Genomic DNA, 17,327 nt, shown 5'->3' on the forward strand with positions numbered 1-17,327 from the left:
AATATTCAGTAATAACATAAATGGGAGAGGAATCTGAAAAAGAATGAATATGTCTATGTGTATAACTGAATCACTTTGCTGTACACCTGAAACTAACACAATATTGTTAATCAACTATACCTCAATAAAATAAAATTTTTAAAAAAGGAGAGAGAGACAGAGACTAAGATTTCCTCATGTTCTTGGTAAATCTGGTGGCTCCCAAAAGAAAAAATGGACAATGCAGACATGAATGAAAAAGTGTGGGAAAATTTTAGGGGAAAAAGTTTAGGAAGTCAGAAGAAAAAAACAAACGAGTAACAAGGAGGTCCATGGCTAACACCTCCTTTCTGAGGCTTACAGGGTATTAGCTATTTCATGTGCATTTCTCAGAAGTGGGTGTAGGATGGGTTGCCATACCCTCCATCCTCTTACCTCGGCTCTCTACTCCTTTGGGGTAATCCCCCAAAACCCTTCAGTTAAGGACTTTTTTAAGCCCTCTTTGGGATCTACTGAGTGGAGAAGTTATTCCCTTCCTTCCTGATCACTGGTGAGTAGATGTAGCTCCCTAGACACAACATGGGAAAGGAAGCAGCTTCCCTCTGAGACCAACTACCTGGTGTGAAACACACAAAGGCTGAGTCCCTAAACCTGCCAGCTTCTCCTCGCACAGATCGTAGCTAGAGAGCCTAACTGAGAGCAGAAAAACAGGAGCGAGACAGGGCTTCTTCTTTGGTTAATATGCCAGTTATGTTTTGCAGTTACAGAACTGACTGTATAGATATGAGACAGTCAATAAAAGAAAGAAATCTGGGCATGATGTATAGGATGACCAACAAGTCAAATAGCTGGTGGGAACCACGCCTGGCAGCCAACGCCTTCCGTCAGGCCTCATGAACTAAGCGCCCAACTTACTCCAGATGGAGACAAAGTCTCTGTAGCAGTTTCTTCATTCGAGTCTGTCATGTCAGTCCCTGTGAAAATTTAGCAGGGGATGGAGATCGGTAAGAGGGAGACAGGGAGGAGTGACCAGGGCAAGTGATGTGAGCTCTGTGGCCTTTAGAATCTGGTCCCCAGGGAGGCCCTGTCTTGGCTGCACCTAACGGTCACCTGGGAGGACATTAAAAGTCCTGGTGTTCATGCCTGGACCAAGTAGCTCAGCATCTTCATGGGTCGGACCCAGGCATCAGTATTTTTTAAGGTCCCCAGGTGATTCCAACATGCAACCAAGATTGTGAATCACAGCACTGGTACATTTTCATGTCAGGAAGCTACCAGGAAGCACAGATTCAATCCCTCAGCATTTTAGGAGTTTTGGGAACACCCTGTGGTAATGTGTAGGTCTATAGAAACTATGCTGTGGATGAAAGTGGTTCTCAAACTTTGCTGCACATAGGGGACACTTCTTTTTTAAAAAGTCCACTGGCCAGGTCACAGACCAAACAAACTAAGTCAGAATTGTATAGGGGCAGAACACAGGTATCAGTATTTTTTAAGTTTCTTGGGTTATTCCAGGTCCCATTTCTATAGCTTAATTTCTTCTCAGTTTTATAGGCAGGGAAATCACTGGTGGATGTTGAAAGAATCAAGACTCGGGTTCAGCAGGTCTGGGCTGGAGCTCACGCTTCTGCATTTCTCCCAAGTTCCCAGGTGATGCTGATGCCTCTGGTCCATGGACAACACTTGTCTTTAGTCTATTTTCTTGTCAGTAAGCCACTAGGGGCACATATACAAGTCAGCAGCTGCCTTGGGAGTTTCAGAGAAACCCCTGTGCTCTTGCCAGTGAGGAAAGGGAGAGAGGGAGAAGAAAAAACCCCAAAGCCATCATTTCACAACATACACATTACCATATACAATATTATGTTTTACACTTTAAACAATTATAAAGTTATATGTCAATTATATCTCAATAAAAATGGAAAAAAATCATGGCCTCTCTCAATACCACATTCTTTCATAAACAAGTCTAAATCCCCTGCTCACAGGAAAGAAAATGTGCTCACAATTTTGTGGTCTGTGGGTCCTCATGACTTTTTTGCATTAGGTCTCACTTTTGCTAGTTATGCTGTGGCTAATAGAGCAACGTTCTACCTTTACATGACCATGCAACTCCAAGAAGTGAGTTTGGAACTCACCTTTAAGAAGGCGTTTTTTTGTAGGTGCACATGGAAAACATAAGGAAAAGGTAGGATTCCCAAGAGTGGGGATGTGGCTAATAAAATGAAAGACAACACAGGGTTCTCCAGCTGTCAAATCTCCCCAGGAACACACTGCAATATAACCTGTCTCAGGTCCTCCTTCCTTCAATGGGATGGTGGGAAAAGGCACACCATGAAGTAGCTAGCCCACAATTGTCCAGCCATTGAAAAGTGTTTAAGAATTCAGAAGCAAAAGACACAGTCCATTAGATCAAATCTAAAATGATAAACTGTAATATAATAAATGGAATATTCCACACCTTTGGTCCAAGAAATCAATATCCCAAGTTTTGGTTGAGGAGATCTGAAATAATAGGACTAATGAATATAAAATATGTACACATTTTAGCTGAAATGTAAGTGCAAATTAAGTCAATAGAGTAATGTTGCTGTTATTTATTCATTCAATTATTCAGAAAAAATCTAGGTCAAGTCCAGTGTTAAACCCTATGCATACATAAAATCAAACAGGATCTGTGTCCTTCATCAATTCATAATCTAGCCATGAGAAATGAAGTACAGAGTCTTGAGCCAAAGCCATATTTGCTCACTTCTTCTCTTCACAAGGAGCATGTTTGTTTCTGGAACAAATGCCTTAAGAGGAACATTGACAAAACCCGTATCTTTAGGAGGCTGTCATTAGAACAACAAATCTACACATACAATGATGTTTGAAAAACCGGGGAAATTTTGCTATGATTTTCAAATATGGGAAGAGTGATTATTCAGAAGTGGGTTGGAACTTATTTCCTCAAGCTCTCCGGAAAGTCAGCTCAGCGCCAGGGAGTGATACATACTGGGAGGCAGATCTGGCTCAGAAAAGAGCAGGACCGGAGGGGACTCACAACTCAGAGATCCCTGCACACACTGATTGTCACTATGCAGAGCAAGTCCCTCATCCTCTCGGGGGCCTTCACATGGGCAGTAGGTGACACTTTGTCAGGGGAGATCTAAGAAGATCATGGCTGTGGGTAGGAGCACAGGATAACAGACTCAGGAGAACTTCCAAATCTGAACACTCATGGGTGCATTACAGGCTACATGGTCATTGTCTTGTCTATGATGAAAAGAATAATTTTAAGGTGACTCCAGATTTCTCAGACCCTCTTTTCTTTATAAAGCCACACATCTAAATGGAGGCAGGGGCTGAATGTGCTCATCTAGAGACTGGGGTACAATTGACAGGAGTCACCCAGAGCCTTGGAGGTAAAACGTCCCAGGGGACATTCAGAGAAACTGACGGGAAAGGATCACAATCAGGACCTAGGAATAAAAGGGAAGATTGAAGAAAGAAGTGGGCACTGAAAAATAAACTACAAGAGGCAAAAATAAAGCCTTGGAAACATGATCAGTACCTCTTCCCCTCACCCCCAGGTCAGTAGACTGGAAGAGGAGATGGGTAGAGGATGGATTTAAGTAAATTACTTTGGATCAGACTGGACATCTTTACATGTGGCCAACCATGTGACTAAGATGCCTGCTGGTACTGGAGAACAAGACATGTTGCCTTAGCCCAGACCCTGGGACCACCAGCTGGGCTTCGTGTCCATTAAAATGTGACCAAGGGGGCTTCCCTGGTGGCGCAGTGGTTGAGAGTCTGCCTGCCGATGCAGGGGACACGGGTTTGTGCCCCGGTCCGGGAAGATCCCACGTGCCACGGAGCGGCTGGGCCCGTGAGCCATGGCTGCTGAGCCTGCGCGTCCGGAGCCAGTGCTCCGCAACGGGAGAGGCCACAATGGTGAGAGGCCCGTGTACTGCAAAAAAAAAAAAAAAAAAAAAATGTGACCAAGGTGAACTGGTTTTCTTGTGGTCCTTCCAGGGCATGGCAGCAATTCCCTCCTTTAGTTACTCACAGGCTTGATGAATCTCAACCAGATAACTAGGGCTGATAACTAGAGCACACACCCTCCCAGTGTGCTCCAGAGTGGACAGTAGTTAGTGCTGGCCTGGGTGGGAAAGGAGAATCAAGTTTTCTCATATTTCTAAAAATAGCACCTTTGAAAGGTTTTTAAACTTTAACATCCTTTGTGTCATTTTCACGCATCATTCATTCTGTCCAAGTGAAGCTCAGCTTGAATTTCCTAACGATATCCTATTCCACATTAGTTCTCATAACTATTACATGTGGGTCTCTAGTGCTATGACCCATTTGTAAAAAGTTAGTTTCCTTGAAATTACTGTAAAACTATTCTGGAAACAATACTGTTTTCACTAGAATTAATAATGAATCACTCACCCAATCCACCAGACTTTTTTTTTTTTTTTTTTTTTTTTAATTCTCACTGTAGCTCGGTTCTCACTGTAGCTGGGACTCAATGGCTGAGTCCCAGCTATTGAATTCTGCTCCTTAAGTCACCAATGGACAAACTTTATTTGATCATTCTAGGATTGGGGTTTAAACATTAGGTTTAATTTTTAAAAATCAGGATGAAATAAGAAACCATTTCTTGGCTCAGCGAGTTGATTGCGGATAATTCGATTGCAAACCCTTCTGTTAGGGGCAGATTTGCAAACCTCAATCAACACAAAGGGAACCTTTCATAAAAGCTTTTCTCTGCCACAATGTTTTGCTACCTTATTCTCAAAAAGCAAGCCTTCTGTGAAGCTGCCTAACACACTACATGATTTAAAGTGTTTTTTATCTCACTTAAAGTATTGCCGCATTAAAAAATAAGTTCAAGGAATAGTAGGTGTCACAGGGATAAGACAATTAAAAAAATTGTCTTATCCCTGTAGTTACCGATTTACCCTATTACTTCCCTTCTTTGTGTTTGTCATTATCTTTTCATGTTTTCAGTTCTTATTCTTTGCTCTCTGTTTCATCAGCCTTTCCTCCCTTTACCTCTTTTGCTTCCCAGGGCAGACCACCCTAACACATATGCCATAGGACATTTCTAGAGAAATAGATTTTTCATGAATTTTCAAAGAGACAGATTCTTTTTATGCAATCATACCTCCTTTGCAATGGAAGGTGCATGTGGGTTATAAGATGCTTCTAGACTTCTCAGCCTCTTTGGATCTGGAGATGAAGGGGGAGAAAAGTTTTCTATTTTTATCTGTGAAGCTTTCACTTGACATCTACAGCTCTGCTTGTAGATGATTTTTATCACTTTAAAGGTTTAAAGAGGACAAAGACTGATCCACTTCCTTTCTAAAGAAAAAAACTACAGCAATTGTGATAATCTTGTAGAAATAATGCCCTCTCAAGGAAAAATTGTTTTCAGCTGAGAGGTTTCTGGGATTCTACAGCATTCTTCTGGAAGAATGAGCCCGTGTCCAAAGGATGGAGATTTTTATAACTCAACTGGAGTTCACACACCAGGAAAAATAAGTGGTCAGCTCCAGAAAGACCCATCACGTTGGAATTTGGCAGATGACATCAGTTTAGCCAAGGACAGTAGTTCAATTCAGGGTCAATATATAGCCAATCCACATGAATTCCTATTAATCCTATAAAACCCTACTTTTATTCTTATTTCTCCAGTGCTGAACTTAGAGCCTGGCTCAAACTAGGCTCTGAATAAATGTTCATTTAAAAAAAAAAGTAATAAATATTTGTTGAGTGAAGGCTTACTGGGACTCTTTTTATTGTGAAGGAATAAAGGGGGAACCATTCATATAAATCCAAACTCTAGTGGTTCCCCATGGCAGTGATATTAGCTATGGTGGTCTTAGGTCCATCTCATGAGCAACTCTTTGAAGACACCCAAAGCCTTGTGAAGCAGGAGCCCCAGGACCTTGTAAAATCCATCACTGACGGGCCTCCCTGGTGGCGCAGTGGTTGAGAGTCCGCCTGCCGATGCAGGGGATGCGGGTTCGTGCCCCGGTCTGGGAGGATCCCATATGCCGCGGAGCGGCTGGGCCCGTGAGCCATGGCCGCTGGGCCTGCGCATCCGGAGCCTGTGCTCCGCAACGGGAGAGGCCACAACAGTGAGAGGCCCACATACCGCAAAAAGAAAAAAAAAAAAAAAAAAAAAAAAAAATCCATCACTGACATAGATTACATAGGTGGGTCATGGTCTCCAATATATGAGGTCAGAACTGTCACATTCTGATGGCTTTTTAAAGTAAAAAGTTATTTAAAATTTGAATTGTATAAAGCACCTCAAGGTTAAAAAATACTAAGGAAAACTTTTTTTTTTTTGTATCCAGAAGTGTGGATCAAATGTCAGTACTTGAAAGGGTTTAAGCTCCCAAAAAATATTGACAGAAAAATATACAACAACCACAGACAAACGGAAAACAAAAACATTAGTTATGATTCTTGTTGAGACTGACTTCTCTATATTGAGCATATTTATCATACATGTCATGGTGCTTTTGGAAGTGGGGAGGAAAAAAGACAGGAGAAATAAAAATCAAGATGGCAGAGTAGAACAACGCTAAGCTCACCTCCCCTCATGAACACATCAAAAATACATCTACAAGTGGAACAATTCTCATTGAAAACAAATTGGAGACTGGAAGAAAGACTCCTATACAGCCAAGGCTGTAAAGAAAGACTCACATGGAATCAGGGAGGGAGGGAAGAAAGCGATCAGGTCAGAACCCACACAGAAGAACAGGGGGATACCCCAGGTTTGGGGATCCTCCCTGGGGAGCGAGGGCTTTAAACAGAGTATAATTTATAAAAATACTGAACCATCAATATGTTCTACACTCGAAACTAACATGATATTCTAAATCAACTATACTTCAGTATAAATACATATATGTATACATACATAAACAAACAAAATTCCTGAAACAAAACTAAACTGACCTCACTTTTAAAAGCTTTCTTAAATAATACCTTGGGTATTTAATTACAAATCCATGTGGCAGGTAAGGATGGGTGGATGAAGTACAAATTCTTTGGCTTTATGTCATTCATTTATTCTTTTATTCACTTACACCATTGGCCATTTCAAAAATGACAGCTTTTCAAGCTTTCAAGGAAGCTTGAAAATATTTAGACAATACAGAAAATTAATGTTTTATCTGTTTAACAATTTACTTTTGGGGTAAATCACTGCATAGAAATAACTGAGTGAGGTCACTAACCATCACCCAGGAGGGGTCTTTCCTGAAAATAGGTAGGGAAAATAGCGTAAATGCTGTATATTGAAGAAAATGAAGGTAAATTTTTCCTCCTTTATTTAAAAGAAAATTTCTTTGGCTTTCTATCTAGTGTACCATCCTATCTCTTATAGCCAGGTAGCATCCTGTTACCACAGTTGTGGGTTCCCTTGTCTCCTGGGAAGGGTAGCTCATTGGAGACAAGATGGTAGGTGGAATGGATGGATGTTGCATGGGCCAAGCACTCAGAAGAGCAGGTCATGGGTTGGGGAGTATGAGATGGGCCCTCTTTCTCCTGTGATCTTACAAAACTCTAACAAACACAAGCTGGCTTTCTTAAGAAGCTATCAGGATTGGCAGAGTGAAGAGTTCAGCAGCAAAACTAGAAGTAAGAGGTGTCTAAATTGAACATCTAAAATGCAGGGTCAAAGTGGAGGGTGCCAGGAGGATTTGACTGGAAATCTTCAGAGATCTCAGGACAGCCACATTTTTCAAAATCTCTGATGAAGTAAGGGCCTGGGTGGCAGGTTCTGTATGGCTGCAGAGTCAACAGCAAGCCTCCGTCTGCCTTCTTCCCCTCTACTCCATTATTGCCCCATTCACATCATCATTCTTGCATCTTTGAGCCACTGATCGATGTTCTGGAAGATTACAATGTGATCCTTTCTTATTGACTTCAATCAGGGTCTTCCTACATTTGATTCACTGAAGCTAACACTTACTTAGCTTCAGTGAATTTATGCATCAGAATTCACCTACTGCTTAAAAAAGTAATTGACTCTTCTCTTCCAGGGAGGAAATTTTTAATTGTATTAAATTGTGTTAACTAGATACTTGTGTCTCATTGTTATTTCTCAATTTTGCCTGAAGGTCTCAGGTTGGTATTTCACTAAGTTCTATTTTTAATTCATTCTCCTTGAAGGAGATACACCCCTAGATGGGGGGACCCATGGGGCCAGAGCCCTGGGAGAAATGGAAGAACATGACATTCTACAGGCACAAAAGTCTCCCTTCAAACCAGCTTCAAGAACTGCCCTGGGAACTCCCTGGCAGTCCAGTGGTTAGGCCTCTATGCTTTTACTGCAGGGGCTGCAGGCTCAATCTCTGGTTGGGGAACTAAGACCCCCCAAGCTGCACGGCCAAAAGAAAAAAAAACTTCACCTTCACCAAAAACACAGAATCTCTGTGCTAAGGAGAATCCCCTCATCTAGTAGGGAGTAGCATCTTGATGTTCATGACAAATGGCATCATCTTTCTGTATCCAGCTGGGTCACTTCAAGCTCAGGCCCAGCACCCTGCCCACTGAACAGTTCTCTGAGGCAAAGGGAAGTGTCACCTTGGGGTGATGAGAGTCCCTTTGTGGCTCACTCACGTGTTAGTCCATATGCTGGCTGTAGTCCTTGTTTGCTGTGACGGAACATAGAAAACAAATAAAATAAACAGACAATGATGGTGATGAGTCAGCTTTGTCTAGGTCACATTGCCCCTCATTGTAATTCTAGCTCCAACCCATCAGGCATTTGGGAATTAATGTGAACCATGTAGTACAGCAAGCCCAGGAATCAGAGGCCCGGGGTCCAACTCACTAGCAGGGTGGCCTCAGACAAACCATTGCCTTGTCTGTCAAGTAGTCCCTCAATGAAATAGAGACTGGGGCAAGATCATTCAGGGGACTCCTTCCTTAACAGAGGTCCTGGAGAGTCCATTCACAAGTCCTATCTTCTTTCTGTGGTTTATGAAATAAAGTTCAAATGTATCAGCTTGGCTTTCCATGCCCTCAGCCCTCTGACCCCAACTTAGGCTCATGTCCTTTCCTCTATGCACACCCAACGCACAATCCATTCTAAAGAAGGTGGGAGAGGAGTATGCTCATCCTGAGCTTCACAAAGCCTGTGACATCTGTCAGCCTCCCCAAAGCGCCTCCCAGGAACTAAGCCTTTTTTTCCCCTTCATTGAGTGCCCAAGCTAACCTAGAACGTGGCATTTTCTAATTGCTCAATAAATACTTGTAAAATGAAGGAATTCCATGTGTTGCTTTTCCCAAGGTCATTTGTTTTTCAAGTGGTGATGTGCAAAGTTAAAATGGCTGATTTTCGAGTACCAGTAGCTAGTGAGCACATTTCTGAAGGTTAGGGGAGTCTACTGATAGCCTTGAAGGTTTATCTTGTAGGTGCCTATATACCCTGTGTATCCCCCAAATTCTGTCCTTATTCTCAGTCCTTTTTTTCATGCATTTTCTGGGTCCTGGCATGACTTTCTCACTGCCTCTCATTTTTCCAAGCCCTGTACCACCTGTGAAGGGTTCTCAATCTCCAAGCATATTTCTTTCCTCTTCTAAAGTCCTATATCACTACCATTCACCTGTTACTTATTAATATGTAACATTTCACAGGGAAAAGCACAGAGATCAGGAGACTCAGATTCTTGTCCTAAATCAGTACTGAAATTATGAATAAGTGTCTTCACTGAGCCTAATAATGAGGAGGTCTGATGAATCTGGCCTCCAAATAAGCTTCAACTTTTGTGCTTAGTGAATGATAGGGTTGATGTGGAGCAGGGTTCTGTAAAGATTTCTAAGGCAGTCCTTGCGATCGGTGGGAAAGAGCTTAGTTACCAACATTTGCTGTGGCCAGAGCAGGAATGGCGTCCGAGCAGGAGACCCAGGACTAAAACTTCAGGAGTCTCGGGGCACGGGCCATCTTCCTTGTGAGGTCCTAACAGTATCTTTGCCTGGTCTTCCTCTGAAAGGGCTCTCCTTTGATAACAGCTCTCACGCAGACCTTTGCTCAGTACCCTGCACATAGTAGCTACTCCATTAAGATATTTTGAATGAAGAAAGACTTAAACCTTGAAAAATTCTGCAGGTAGCCATTTTAATTAAATCAAAACACATTGAAAGAAATACATAGATTTGGGTTGTTTGGGTTTTTTTTTTTTTTTTTTTTTTTGCGGTACGCAGGTCTCTCACTGTTTTGGCCTCTCCCGTTGCGGAGCACAGGTTCCGGACGCGCAGGCTCAACAGCCTTGGCTGACGGGCCTAGCCGCTCCACGGCATGTGGGATCTTCCCGGACTGGGGCACGAACCCATGTCCCCTGCATCAGCAGGTGGACTCTCAACCACTGCGCCACCACGGAAGCCCCAGACAAAGGTTAAATCTCCAAAATCTACAAACAGCTCAAGGAGCTCAATATCCAAAAAACAAACAGTCCAGTTAAAAAATGGCCGGAAGACCTAAACAGACATTTCACCGAGGAGGACATACAGGTGGCCAAGAGGCACATGAAAACCTGCTCAACATCACTAATTATTAGAGAAATGCAAATCAAAACTACAATGAGGTATCACCTCACACCGGTCAGCATGGCCATTATCAAAAAATCTAGAAACAATAAATGCTGGAAAGGGTGTGGTGAAAAGGGAAACCTCCTGCACTGTTGGTAGGAATGTAAATTGATACAACTGCTATGGAAAACAGTATGGAAGTTCCTTAAAAAACTAAAACTAGAACAGCCATACAACCCAGCAATCCCACTACTGGGCATATATCCTGAGAAAACCATAATTCAAAAAGTCATGTACCGCAGTGTTCATTGCAGCACTATTTACAATACCCAGGACATGGAAGCAACCTAAATGTCCATCGAAAGATGAATGGATAAAGAAGATGTGGCACAAATATACAATGGAATATTACTCAGCCATAAAACGAAATGAAATTGAGTTCTTTGTAGTGAGGTGAATGGACCTAGAGTCTGTCATACAGAGTAAAGTAAGTCAGAAAGAGAAAAACAAATACCTTATGCTAACGTGTATATATGGAATCTTAAAAAAAAAAAAAAGGTAATGATGGACCTAGGGGCAGGACAAGAATAAAGAGGTAGATGTAGAAAATGGACTTGAGGACATGGGGTGAGAGGGTGAAGCTGGGGCGAAGTGAGAGTAGCATCAACATATATACACTACCGAATGTAAAATAGTTGGCTGGTGGGAAGCAGCCGCATAGCACAGGGAGATCAGCTCAGTGCTTTGTGACCACATAGAGGGGTGGGACAGGGAGTGTGGGAGGGAGGCTCAAGAGGGAGGAGATATGGGGACATGTGCATGCATGTGACTGATTTGCTTTGTTGTGCAACAGAAACTAACATGGTATTGTGAAGCAGTTATACTCCAATAAAGATCTATTTAAAAAAAAATGAAAGGAGTAAATAAATAAATAAATAAATAAAAATTAAAATGGGAATTTTTTGTTTTAAATGATTTTTTACATAGTCCATGAAAGAAACCATGTTGGACATTATTTTGTTCATGTGTGGTATTTTCTGTGTTTTCAGAATATGTTTTCATAATAACACTTCAGGATAGTCCTAGAATGGTTCACCTTTACAAAGACTTTTGTAGCATTAGTGTCACTCTTAAGCAACATGACATTGGCATTCTCCTGGGGGATTTCGGTTATCTCATCACCTTGGCAGCAAGATTAGCAAGTGATGGAGGCAGCTCTGTGCATCGTGTGATGGAAAGTTTATCTGTTACAGCTGCACTTGGTGGCAAGCAACAGAAAACTCTAAACTACTGTGTTTGACTCAGAAGTCTGTCAGGGTTAGGCCATAAAAAGATCCTGTTAGGGCTTCCCTGGTGGCGCAGTGGTTGAGAGTCTGCCTGCCGATGCAGGGGACACAGGTTCGTGCCCCGGTCCGGGAAGATCCCACATGCCATGGAGTGGCTGGGCCCGTGAGCCATGGCCGCTGAGCCTGCGCCTCCGGAGCCTGTGCTCTGCAACGGGAGAGGCCGCAACAGTGAGAGGCCCGCGTACCGCCAAAAAAAAAAAAAAAAAACCCTGTTAGGGAGTCCTGGGCAGGACAGCTCAAGTCTATGCCATTAAAGGTACAGCGTTATCACATCTTCGAAAAAAAAAAAAAACACTCCAGAAGACACCAGCATTCTATTGATCCCAATCCATGTGTCCAATCTCTTATCCAAGTATTTTTCCCCCATTGCTTACAATTCTCTGCCTTCCTCCAGCTCTGAATTGTCCTCCTGAATATCTCCTTTATATTCAACCCAATGAAATTCTAGTCATAATGCAAGTTCAAAATAAAGTGTTACCCTGTCCAAAAAAAAAAAAAAAAAAAAAAATGAGATGCAGCAGTGGGACTCTAAGCCTCTGTGACAGGCTAGAACCCGAATGGGCAAAAATGCTGCTCTTCTGATCTCCACGTGGAAAGTAGCCCATCAAAGAACCACACTGAACTGATGTATAAGCAAAAAGTAAAGTTCTAATGTGGTCTGCCACTAAAAATTTAGGTATGTTTGTTATTCAGTAGTTATCCCACCTAGCAACTAATGGCTAATGCATCATTCAAACAATAAATATTTATTCAGCACCTACATTATAGTAGGCTCTAGTAAAATGGTGGAAACGAGATAAACACAATTTCTGCTCTCATAAGATGTATAATGTTCTTAGACATCTTCCTGCTCACTTGGTGAAAACCTCCTGATAACTCTCCTGAACACTGGATTATGTTAAAGTCTATCCTCTATGTGGTAGTGGTGGTGTGTGAAGAAAAATGTGAAATGATGTTACTGACCCATCTGTAGACAAGTAATCGGGCTGTGTTAACTTCATAACAAATAACCTGAAAATATCTCAATCTTCACCAAAGATGAGTGAAGAAAATGTGAGGAGGGCACATAGGTAAGCTTGACAACCTGGGACCCAAGGTGGAACACATCACCTTCACTCACGCACCATTGGTCATATCATCCTCTCTAGGTGCAAGGGAGCTGGGAAATGTAGTTCCTGATGGATAATACTTTTCCTTCAATTACTATGGAGAACTTATATAGTCCTACATAGCAAAACCTAAACTCACAGAAAGGACTATAACAAGAACACGTTTCTGGTAACTTTCAGTTCATACCTCTGAACTAGAACTGTGCAATGACTGCACAAGTTATCACATCAGAAGAGGGTCCATTTCCAAGTTCTGATTCATAAGATCTTCCAAAGTAGAGCCAGTACGTATTGAATTTGGATTCACGTGGAAGCACCTCAGACATCTCTGGAGAAACAGGGGAACTGCTCTAAGCTACATTCTCCAACTCCAGCTGAATCATCAGAGCCACTGCTGTGGTTAAGAAAAAACACTGAAGACAGACTTAGGTCACTATCAGAGCTGGAATCACCATTCTAAAACACAGAAAAGGACAACCATTTGTAAAGCACTAAATAATCCACAACTCAGAAATAGACCACACAGACAATATTTTAATCGACCAGTTTAAAAAAAAACTAAAAACCTAAACACTAAAGAAATGAACAGAAAATTGAAACAAAAAGAGATGAGCACCCGTCACAAAAAATAGATGTCACCTCACTTGTAGAAAGGAGTATTTCTGGGTTTAGGGAGGAGGGATGGACTGTGAAATATGAGTGCTGGGATGTGTTGCTTGCAGTGATGATGACATTTTTTCCTTCAGCTTCTGTCAGCCAGGGAAGTCATCCCACCTCACAGCAGGATTATTCAAGCTTGGGGAAGCAGTGTCTGTAATTTAACCTCCCATCACAGCCTTTAAGATGTCTATATTCTCCCTTGGAATTTCAGACATGGGGAAGTTTCAATGCTGAAAAGTAAAAAATCCATCCAGGTGTGAGCAACTCCTCAGCCTTCTGCCTTCCACTCCCAGGCCCTCATAGCAGTGTTTTAGGGCACGTGGCTTCCCACGGGATTGCCCTGGAGGAGAAGCCAAAAGAATCCCAAGTTTTGCTTTCGGGTGATCACACTGGGTGATTAACTGGACTCTTGCCTTCGACCCAAAGAAAACTGGATGCAATTCTGTGATGCTCAGTGTTGAGCTGCAGAGAAGGGGTAGCATTTTCTCCCTCAGAATCGCTCCCCCTGGGGAGCTTTCCTCAGCCCTTCCAGGCAGAGATCTTTGTAGCTGCCACTTTTATTTGATTGCTTTGGGCCTCTTTGTGTCTGCCTGGGTCCTGAGCCCCACTGGACAGGACCAGGGTCATTAGGAGTGATTTTATACCCAAGCTCAATGTATTCAGTGGCTCCTGGTACATAAGGGTGACAGTATTTTCCATTTTCCCTGCTTTAACATCTGTCTATACCGACTATACTGTATGGTCAGTGTAGTGAGAAGAGGAGGAAAACAAAATGCCTAGTTTAAAAGCTCATAAAGAAAAGGAGGTAGGAGCAGGAGAGTAAAAGGAGAGAGCCTGTCCTGTTTAGAAAAGCCTATTGCCCTACCCAGGGCAAAGGGAGCAAAAGTTCCCCATGTGATTTACCAAAAGGGTTTCCTCCGTGGGAAAGAAGGGTTGTTTTGAGCTTCAATATGTTTCCTTTTTCTGGAAGTGTTCAAAACACTAACCAAAGGACTTTTACTGAGTGGAATAGTAACCTGGACTTGAGGAAGAGAGGAAACTGGAGAGAAGTCTGCTCTGAATAGTAGTTTGCTGGTAGTCCTTCAGGATCCCAGGTGAAGAATGCAGCATACATTAGTCAGGATTCTCCAGAGAGAAAGAGGGTGTATGTGTCTGTGTGTGTGGGAAGAGATATAGAGACAGACAGAGTCAGAAACACAGAGAGATTTTAAGGAATTGGCTTACTTGATTGTAGAGGCTGACAAGTCTCAATTCTGTGGGATAGACCAGCAGGCTAGAGACGCAGGGAAGAGTTGATGTAGCAGTTCAAGTCTGAAGGCCGTCTCCTGGCAGAATTCCTTCTTTTCAGGGCAGGTCAGTCTTTTTTCAACTGGTTAGATGAGGCCCATACACATTTGGAGGGTAACTGCTTTACTCAAAATCTACTGATTTCAGTGTTCACCTCATCTACAAAATACCTTCAGAGAAAATCTAGAATAATGTTTGACCAAATGGCTGGGTCTCATGACCTAGCCAAGTTGACACAAATTAATCTGCTCAAAGTGCTTCTGCAAGATTCATCCAGAAGATAGTCTGGGGGCTCTGTTCGCCCTCCTCTGCTTTTCTCTGCACAGTGTAGGGTCTGGAGCCTTGGATCTGATACTTCCATCTTACAGGACAGCCCAGATTTTGTAGAGTTAAATGCTTATATAATTCAAGTGGCCCTCTTTAAGAAAAAGAAGAAAAACATATAAAACAATGTCCCTCATTTATCTCAGACATTGCCAGCGGGGGGCGGGGGGGGCGGTGAGGGGGGCGGGGGGAGGCAGAGGTACAAACACTTTGGAAACCAGCAAGCAGTTTCTTATAAAGGTAGCTGTTCATCCACCTTATGACAATGCAATTCCAAAGAAAATGAAAACTTGTGTTGACAAAGTAACTGAAAAAGAGTTTTATGGCAGCTTTATTCATAACAGACCCAACCTGGAAACAACCCAAATGTCCATCCAGCTAACAATGGTATATTCACACAATGGAATTCTACGCAGCAATAGAAACACATGGATTACTGATGCACACAAAAACATGGTTAAATCTCAACTTCAAGCTGAGCTACAGATGTCAGATGAAAAAGAGTGCACAGTGTATTATTTCATTTGTTGAAGTTCTAGAACAGGGATAAAGCTAATTTGTAGTGAAGGCAGATCAGTAATTGTCTGGGGCTGGTGTGGAAGGTAATTGACCTCAAAGGGGCAAAAGAGAACTTTCTGGGATGTTAGAAATGTCCTAAATTTTGACTGGGAAGGTGGTTACCCTTGTCAAAATTTGTCAAACTTATTGAATTGCACAGTTAAAATGAATGTATCTTAGTTTATGGAAATCATTCCTTAATAAGGTAACTTAAAATTATAAAACAAAGTATAAAAGTGAATATTTATTGAGAACTAAGAAATCTCAGCAAAGGAAAGCTGTTTAAGCTGAAAAACAGAAATATCTCCAAGTCCAGAAAAAAAATCGTATTATTATTATCATTATATCCAAGAGGCTTCTATAACACGTTTCTTCTTATGTTTTTGACCGTATACTTTTCTGTAGCCTTCTCATATGATGGAGGTCTTGTAATTTATCTCTAGAGAAATTATAAAGTTATTTCAGTATTTCCTATGGCGTGAAAGCATGACATTTTCCTTTCAACTATTGAAAAAATGTTCTGTCCAGGCCATTACTGCTATTGCTAGATGGGGCCCCCTCACTTGGACAATTAAGCATACTTATTCTGAACCTGGCCATAAATATGAGTTTTCCTTCATTCTCTCTTTTTTTTTTTTTTTTTTGCGGTACGCGGGCCTCTCACTGTTGTGGCCTCTCCCGTTGCGGAGCACAGGCTCCGGACGCGCAGGCTCAGCGGCCATGGCGCACGGGCCCAGCCGCTCCGCGGCATGTGGGATCTTCCCAGACCGGGGCACGAATCCGCGTCCCCTGCATCGGCAGGCGGATTCTTAACCACTGCGCCACCAGGGAAGCCCTCTTTTCTTTTTTTAATTTTTAAAAATATTTGGCCACACCTTGTAGTTTATGGGATCTTAGTTCCCCAACAAGGGATCAAACCCAGGCCCTTGGCAGTGAAAGTGCAGAGTTCTAACCACTGGACCACCAGGGAATTTGTGAGTTTTTCTTTAAAGTTACTCAAGCTCAGTGAGAACAATGAGCTACATTTCAGTAAAAAATTATAACTCCCAGATTCTTAGATGGGATCCTCCCTGCATTATGGGATGGATTTACATGGCTAACACCAGGCTGTGGTTAAGTTTAAAGACCCCCCTCCATGTTGGGGACAATTAAATCATACTAAAGATAAATGAGCCTAATAACACTAGAAAGTTAGCCTGGGTTCCTTATGAAAAATGCCAATATCTCATTTCCCTTAAAGACAGAGATTGGTACGGAACAGATTGGATCAGGCAACTGGAAAAATACTAGGTCACACCTAATGAAACTCAGTGGCTCTGAGGCACCAGTCTATGGCCCTGGCTTCCACCAGGATGGATAGGAATATGTACTTTAGGATTCCCTCGTTCTCAAGGCCACCTGAGTGCTAATTTAGATATGACTCCAGCAAATTTGCCATTAACACGAACCCGATGGACCAAGAGATCTGTATCACACTGGTAGGACCACTTAACAGCTATTTTTGTGCCTTCAGTAGGGTTGGGAG

The sequence above is a fragment of the Mesoplodon densirostris genome, chromosome 5 (assembly GCF_025265405.1).
Source record: "Mesoplodon densirostris isolate mMesDen1 chromosome 5, mMesDen1 primary haplotype, whole genome shotgun sequence".
Classification (NCBI taxonomy): Eukaryota; Metazoa; Chordata; class Mammalia; order Artiodactyla; family Ziphiidae; genus Mesoplodon; species Mesoplodon densirostris.